Source organism: Elephantulus edwardii, unplaced genomic scaffold (genome assembly GCF_000299155.1).
Source record: "Elephantulus edwardii isolate Elephantulus edwardi_28Jun2011 unplaced genomic scaffold, EleEdw1.0 scaffold00024, whole genome shotgun sequence".
Classification (NCBI taxonomy): domain Eukaryota; kingdom Metazoa; phylum Chordata; class Mammalia; order Macroscelidea; family Macroscelididae; genus Elephantulus; species Elephantulus edwardii.
The window spans coordinates 35147-42663 of record NW_006399774.1 but is presented as its reverse complement, the minus strand read 5'-3'; the positions used below and the strand labels follow the sequence as shown (position 1 = coordinate 42663).

The following is a 7517-nucleotide window of genomic DNA, read 5'->3' as shown; positions in this document are numbered from 1 at the left end:
CAGGAGGGGAAGGCCCTCTATGAGGTGGATTGATTCAGTGACTGGGATAATCAGGATGGGAGTGTCAGAGACTGCAAGTGGCACAGGACAGAGTAGAGTTTAGGGCTGTTGTACATAGGGTCGCTATGAGTCGCAAGTGACTCGACGACACAACAACAATAACAATTGGTGAGTGCGTTGACCAGGGCATCATACCGGTGCTCTAGTCCTCACAGAGGGGCTTCTCCACCCCTGAGATGGCAGCAGACTCCTAACATTCTTCCCTCTGGGCTCAATCAGGGTGTTTGATTCCTCCGTGTGGCCATGAATTCTGGGGCATTAGGGCGACTCCTGGTAAAACACATTGGGGAAATAGGCACATTCAGGAATGGAGGAATCTGCAGCTTCCATCCTTGCCAGGTTCTCTGTACTGAAAACCGAGACATGAGTCACCCAAGCAGCACATCAAGCTTAACTAGAATACCTTGGGTTTCAAAGAGCCATTACCTTAAAATTCTGCTTCTTTTACTTCTGTAGTTTGAAAAACTTAATCCTCCTACTTTTTTGTCTAAGAAATCAGCTCTACCTCTGTTTCTTATTACATTCTTCCACATTTCTTGCATGAAGTATACAGTGTGATTGTAAGTAAACCTTTAATTTTATTAATAATGTTAGTTAATGTGGGTAAAGTAAAGTTTGTTGTTGGTAGTTAGTGTTTCTCCTCTACCTGGCACAGATTTGTGGTGCAATTATATAGAGGTTTGTCCACAGGGTTTTGTTGGGTTGGTTTTTTTGTTGTTGTTGTTGTTGTTTTTCCTTTTCTCTGTTGATAACTGGTGAGTTTGTAAATGAGCAAATATTTTAGCAAATAGTTGGGGCTATTAACTGTCCACTCTCTGATCTCACCCCAATCTTGCACAGACAGGCAGTAAGAGGAAAAGGAAAAAGGGGGGAAGAAAGAGAAAGAAAAATCATGTTTTAGTACTCACTGCCTTTGCAGGCTTACTCCAGGTCCTTCCTAAAGCAGCAGCCACTATTGGTGGTGTAGAGAACTGCAATAGGCAGAAAGGATGAGAGAAAAGTAAAGATGCTCAAAGCAGAAGCCTACATGTGCCTTTGTTGGTTTTAATTTTAAGGAGGACAAGCTTGGAAAAGTTTTTGTTTGTTCTCCTTTCTCTCAGAGAATTTTTCACCAGTCCTAAATTTTCAGGCTAGGTGCAAAGCAGAAAAAACTTCCAAGTTTAAAATTATTCTCTTTTTCATCTTAAATTTAATGTGACAATAGTTTTGGGCTCATGGACTCTGACAATTTTAGTAGGATAAAGAAGGCAACAGATTTAAAAAAAATAAAGCTATTTTTAAAAAAACAATTAATTTGGAACATGGAGAGGGCAAGAAATAAGCTCATGCTCAACAGGCATAGCAAAGAATAAAGACAAATACTTAAATAAATTAGAAGCTACAGCTAAAGAATTTCTAAAGAATGAGATTTCTAAATTGGTAAAAAAAAAATTAAAATTAAATAGTCTGTGTTTGGCAGTCATAAGCCTGGCTAGCCTGTTTACCTCTGGTAGTCCAGAATGCCGGAGCTAAACATACAAACTAGTCTTGCATAAATAATGTGACCTAGGAATCTGGGAGCAGAGAAGAGAGAAAATGCAACTTGGGACCCAGAGTACGTGTAAGGAACAAGGATTATAGGAGGATGTGTCACAGAAGTTGGGTGCCATTAATTGACTGCCTGTGAAATCCAGAAAATTGGACTTTCTGAAGTGCCAGGAAACTAAGCAGTCTTTCCCGGGCAGGAGTGCCATGTTCATTGCGGTGGAGGGATGCCTCTAGGAACAGGCATTGGTGGGCAGAGGCCCATGAGAGAGGACAGACACTGAGACGTCAGGGCTCAGTCCCAGGTTCTTCTATGAATCCTTTGTTTTCCAGAATGATTATAGGACGAACTTCATTCAGCATCAGCTAAGGTTGTTTATGTAAAAATTAAAAAGATCAAAGCTTGAATTTAAACACTCTGAGGAGATAATTCAGAAGTTTATCCAATCAAAAGCTCCCTAAATTGCAACACTATAATGCAGCTTGTTTTATTTTGCCTGCAACAGAGCAAATAGCATCAGATACCATACACTCAGGCATTTATGGTTTTGAGAGAACGCCATAAGAGTCCACGTTCCCTTTAGTATAGGAGATTTAAAAGATTGTAAAGACAGACTTGGAATTTTTCTCCAGAACTCTGAGAAATTTGTAGAGAGTTTTGGAATATTGTTGTTGTTATGTGCTGTCGAGTCACCTGCAACTCATAGCAACCCTATGTACAAAAGCCCTAAACTCTGTTCTGTCCTGTGTCAATCTCACTGTCTCCGACACACTCATCCCAATTACCCCAGTCACCAAATCAATCCATCTCCTAGAGGGCCTTTCCCTCCTGTGCCTGCCCTCCACCCTCTCAAGCATGATGTCCTTCTCCAAGGACTGGTCTCTTCTTACAACATGACCAAAGTATGTCAGATGAAGCCTCAGAATCCTTGCCTCCAATGAGCAGCCAGCGGTTTAACCCTCTCCAGGATGAATCTGTTTGTTTTCTTGGGAGTCCATGATACATTCAATACTCTTCTCCAGCACCACAGCTCAAAGGCATCAACTCTCCTTCTATCCTCCCTAGTCATTGTCCAACTCTCTAATGCATAACAAGTGATTGCAAAGACCATGGCCTGTATCAGGTGCATTTTAGTCTCCAGAGAGACACTCTTGCTCTTCAGTACTTTAGAGAAGTGCAAACAGAAGACTTTCCCATCGCAATACATCTTTTAATTTCCTGGCTGCTGGTGCCAAGAGTGTTGATTGTGGAGCCAAGTAGACTAAAACTGTGAACAATTTCAGTCTCTTCACCATTCAACCAGATGCTGCCAATTGGTTCAGTAGTGAGAATCTTTTTGTCTACTTGACATTGAGCCTCAATCCATATTGAAGGCTGCAATCCTTGACCCTCTGCAGCAAGCATTTCAGGTCCTCCTCAGTTTCAGCAAGCAGGGTTGTGTCATCTGCATAACGCAGATTGTTGATAGATCTTCCACCAATCTTGACCTCACATTTCTCCTCATAGAGCCCAGCCTCCCGGATGATCTGTTTTGCACACAGGTTAAAAAGGTATGGAGACAGAACACATCCCTGGTGTATGCCCTTCCCAATTTTGAACCATGCAGTATTTCCTTGCTCTGTTCTGACAACTGCCTCTTGGTTCAAGTGTAAGTTTCACATTAGCATAATCAAGTATTCTGGGATTCCCATTCTTCTCAGAGTCAGCCACAGTTTGTTATGATCCACACAGTCTAAACACCTTTGCATAATCAATGAAGCACAGATAGACATTCCTCTGGTACTCCCTGCTTTCAGCCAAGATCCATCTAACATCAGCTACAATATCCCTAGTACCACGACCCCTTCTAAACCCAGCCTGGACTTCTGGCAGTTCTCTGTCATTTTTGGATAATCTTCAGCAGAATCTTGCATGCATGTAAAATCAACGATATTATTCTATCGTTTCCACACTCTGTTGGGTCACCCTTCTTTGGAATGGGAACAAAATAGATCTCTTCCAGTCAGTTGACCAAGCGGTTGTTCTCCAGATTTCTTGACACAACTTGGTGAGCACTTCCATGGCAGGATCTATTAGCTGAAATATGTCAATTGGTATACCACCTATTCCTGGGGCCTTATTTTTTGCTATTTCCTTCAAAGCAGCTTGAACTTCTTCCTTCATCACCATAGGCTCTTGCTCATATGTTGTTTCATGAAATTCTTCTGTGTCTGCCAATTCCTTTCGATGTATTTTTCATCTTCTTTTAATACTTCCTGGATCATTTAATATTCTGCCTAAAGCCTCCTTGATTATAGCAACAAGAATATTACTATTATTTTTTTATCCAACAAGAAACAATAACTTCATTAATTAATGATAGAAACAGTACAAATTTCAAACCAAACTGCAGTTACTCTTTTGAAACACACACACACACACACACACACACACACACACACACACACACACACACTCCTCTTTTTCCCAGATGGCTACATTGTTAATTCCATAACAGAATTTACAATATCATTACTGTTGTTCTTCAGGGCTCGGACTAGGCCGTCTTTGCTCTCAACACATTTGCTTGTGACATGACTAACTCTGTCCTTAACTTCGATGCCTGTTTAATAAATCTCTTGCTCTTCACTCTCCTCCTGAACAATTGGAGTTTGTGTGTTTTCTTGAACGTTTGAGACAACTTCACCTTGAACTTTGAATTGCTCAGCAGCTACTAGCTGTGTTTGCTGAGATAAGTCCTCAATCTTGGCATCACTAAAAACTATGTAGGTGCCTGAAGCTTGGCTCTTCTAAACATCTGGTTTTGTGATAATAAGGAGAATATTCTTAGATTTCTGGATAGTGACTCTAGTAAGCCCTGGGACTTGTTGGAGTCCCAGTTTGGACATCGTCTTCCTCGCCTTCTTTTCACTCTGACTTTGTTTTGCTTTACTGACTGGCTCCTCATCACTTTCAGCTGCTGCCGCCAGCTGTGCTTTTTGTGTGGTTGCCTGGGTGGAATCCTGTTCCTCAAGCTCTGGTCCTGATTCATCACTGTAGGATTCTGTTCCTGACCCTGTCTCAGCCTGGGGCTGTGGCAACTCCTGCTCTGTAGCAGGGAAGGTTTCTGTGGCTTCACCAGGCATTTTGTGCAGGGAATGCAGAACCAAGAGGGCAGCAGAAAGAGAGCTTACTATTGTTGTTGTTTTTGTTAAAAGATTTAAGAGTTTTGTCCTCTTTCTGCTTTTTTCTGATAAGAAGCACAGAACTATTAGAATGGTAGACACCAGGTCAATAATTTGCATGTGACTAACCCACATGTAGCAAATACAGTTCAGGCAGACCCCAAAATAAAACCTACTTTGGAACTATCAATTAGTAGAAAAGCTAGAGCTAACAGGCGCAATCAGAGATCTCATAAAGGGATTAAGAAATATGTGAGTGAAATCCATATATTAAGTTGTAAAAATAATACAAGACAGGAAAAGAGAATCCTACAGCTCTTAGGAATAGGCTAGGAAAAGCAATGCAGAAATTTACAAACTCAGACCCTGAGTCTCATGAAGAAAAGATAGTGATAATTCCCCATTTCATTGGTCTGTTGGACTCTCCCCTCCCCACTTCCTGCAGGCCTGTGAGGGCTGAGTAGAAGCCCAGCCAGACTGAGACTAGGGTAATTGTCCTGGGAGAATCTAACTAACTCATGGAAGGGGATGACCAGCAAACCAGTTGAGACCCCTTTTTGAGATGTTAAAAATGAACAGATAACTGCTATGAATAGTTTTACTGAAGAAACCCTCTACTTTCTTCTTTAGTAATAACTATGGGACGATCTTCTTCTAAAGTACAAGTTACACCTTTGGAGTGCACCTTGGATTCCAGATAAACTCCCTAAAGAAGAAAAAGTTAATTTATTTTCCAATGTGTTATGGTCAACCTACCCTTTGGAGGACTCTGAAAGATGGCCAAGTGGGGGGGTTGTCTTACCTATAACACCATTTTACAATTAGACTTATTTTGCAAAAATCAGGGGAAGTGGAGTGAAATACCTTATGTTCAGGCATTTATGCTTTTAAGAGAGCAAATCTCTTTATGCACAAAATATGGGCTTGAGGTAGATGCTAAACATGGTCTACCCACAAGAAACACTATCCCGGCAGCAGAACCCCTTCTAGAGAGCTTTAAATAGGCTCTGGGAAAAGAGACATCTTTAAATAAAGATATTCCCACAACTGAGGTGACACCACCACCGTATAATGTTCATAACCCCCACCCCAAAATATATCCTTCCTTGCTTCCTCTTCAGGAAGCGGAACAGAATAATGGGCAAACTATGCATGTTCCTGTTCTCCTCTCCATGAGTGATTTGCAAAACTCCAAGGAAAAGTTAGGATCTTTTTCTATTGATCCAGGAAAATTTATTGATGAGTTCCAGAAAATTATTTCTATCTTTGATATGACATAGAAGGACCTAATGGTTCTCCTATCCTTCTGTTGTTCTCCTACTGAAAAATCAATAATATTGGCAGCAGTGAGGCATAGAGCAGACAGCTTTCATATCAATAACCCTCAACTAGTAGATGGGGCATCCACAATCCCAGGTCAAAAGCCTGACTGGAATTATCAGCCAGGCCAACCAGGAAATCAGGAACAAGCCACTCAGAATTACATGCAGACTCGCTTGCTTGAAGGGATGAGAGACACACAGATTAAACCAGTTAATTACTCAAATATAACAGAAATTACTCAGGACAAAGATGAAAATCCAGCAGCCTTTAGGGTAAGACTTGTTGAAGCCATGGAAAAAGTTCACCAACTTAGATCCTGAAAGCCCTGAAGGCAGAGTAATTCTAAATACTCATGTTATAAATCAGGTGGTCCCAGATATTAGAAGGAAGCTTCAATGCAAGGTAATGGGGCCTCAAAGTGATGCGAATAAACTTTTAAAACATGCAGTCACTGTCTTTAACAACTGGGATCTAGAAGGAGAGCGTAAATACCAGACAATGGTCAAAATTATTGGAGCAGCTATTGCTACCAATGTAGGGCCTTTGTCAGGAGAAGGAAGTCTTACTAATAAACAGTCAAGGCCACCCAAAGGTAATTAAGGGAGTCAGAATTGCTTCCATTGCGGAAAGCTGGGCCATTTTAGTATAGAGTGTCACAGGTGAGAACAGCAGGTAACCAAGGGGGTAGAGAGGAAGCTCTCACTCATCTGTTTTAAGTGTCGATCTGAAGGACACCTGCCAAGGGCTGCCCACATCATGTCCTCATGGCTGACTCCACATAGCATTGACAAGGCCCCAGCTCCCAGCTGGAAACAAAGGAAGATTCTTCAACAATTCAGATCCTCCCAGAAGATTGACATGAGCATTGATGTTGCCAGTAAGTCTATACTTTTTCTCCTGGAAACAGGAGCTTCTTATTCAGTCCTGTCAGCCTTCTCAGGTCCACTCTCTTCTCATATTTCCTAGTTATTAAAATTAACAGAAAATCTCATAAGCACTTCTTTACTCCCCACTCTGCCTTGCACGTGGACTTCCTGGCTGTTTTCTCATCAGTTTTTGGTAATTCCTGCAACTCCTTGGGCCCTCTGAGTGAGATATATTTAAAGTGAAGACCAAGATTTTATTCTCACCAGCCATAAAGATATTAGGGTTAGTCTCTGTTCTACCTGAAGATCCTGAAATGTTACTTCTAGAATTTTGAAATCTAGACCCAAAGGTTTGGACTTCTGGGTTGCCTTCCCAGGCAGTAAATGTAAAGCCTATTAAAATAGCTGTTAAACCTGGAGTTGTTGTTGTTGTTGTTGTTGTTATGTGCCATCGAGTCATTTGCGACTCACAGCGACCCTGTGTACAACAGCCCTAAACCCTGCTCTATCCTGTGCCAATTGCACTGTCTCTGACACTCCCATCCTGATTACCCCAGTCACTGAATCAATCCATCTCAT

The 7517-nt window shown here is 41.5% G+C and overlaps 1 pseudogene; it reads right to left on the bottom strand.

Moving 5' to 3' along the window:
• Positions 1 to 4059: 4059 nt before the first annotated feature.
• LOC102848075 lies at positions 4060 to 4710 on the bottom strand (annotated as a pseudogene).
• Positions 4711 to 7517: the final 2807 nt, after the last annotated feature.